Source organism: Oryzias melastigma, linkage group LG20 (genome assembly GCF_002922805.2).
Source record: "Oryzias melastigma strain HK-1 linkage group LG20, ASM292280v2, whole genome shotgun sequence".
NCBI lineage: Eukaryota > Metazoa > Chordata > Actinopteri > Beloniformes > Adrianichthyidae > Oryzias > Oryzias melastigma.
Genome location: NC_050531.1, coordinates 14,449,154 through 14,449,355, shown reverse-complemented (window position 1 = coordinate 14,449,355; position 202 = coordinate 14,449,154).

Here is a 202-nt window from a genome sequence, read left to right as displayed (position 1 = left end):
ATATGTGATGATTGGCCGGTCATAGCTATACTGCTAAACGCCCTTTGGAATCGTGATAGAAACCAGGATGACCATCCACCCTAAGATGGGCATCTCCGTAACCCTGGGTCAGGGAGGCTGGGGGTGTGCTGACACTTGCCCAAGGTGTGCACCCAGGCTAGTGGAGGGAAGGAGGCGCCTTACATCTCCATTCTAGGCCAGC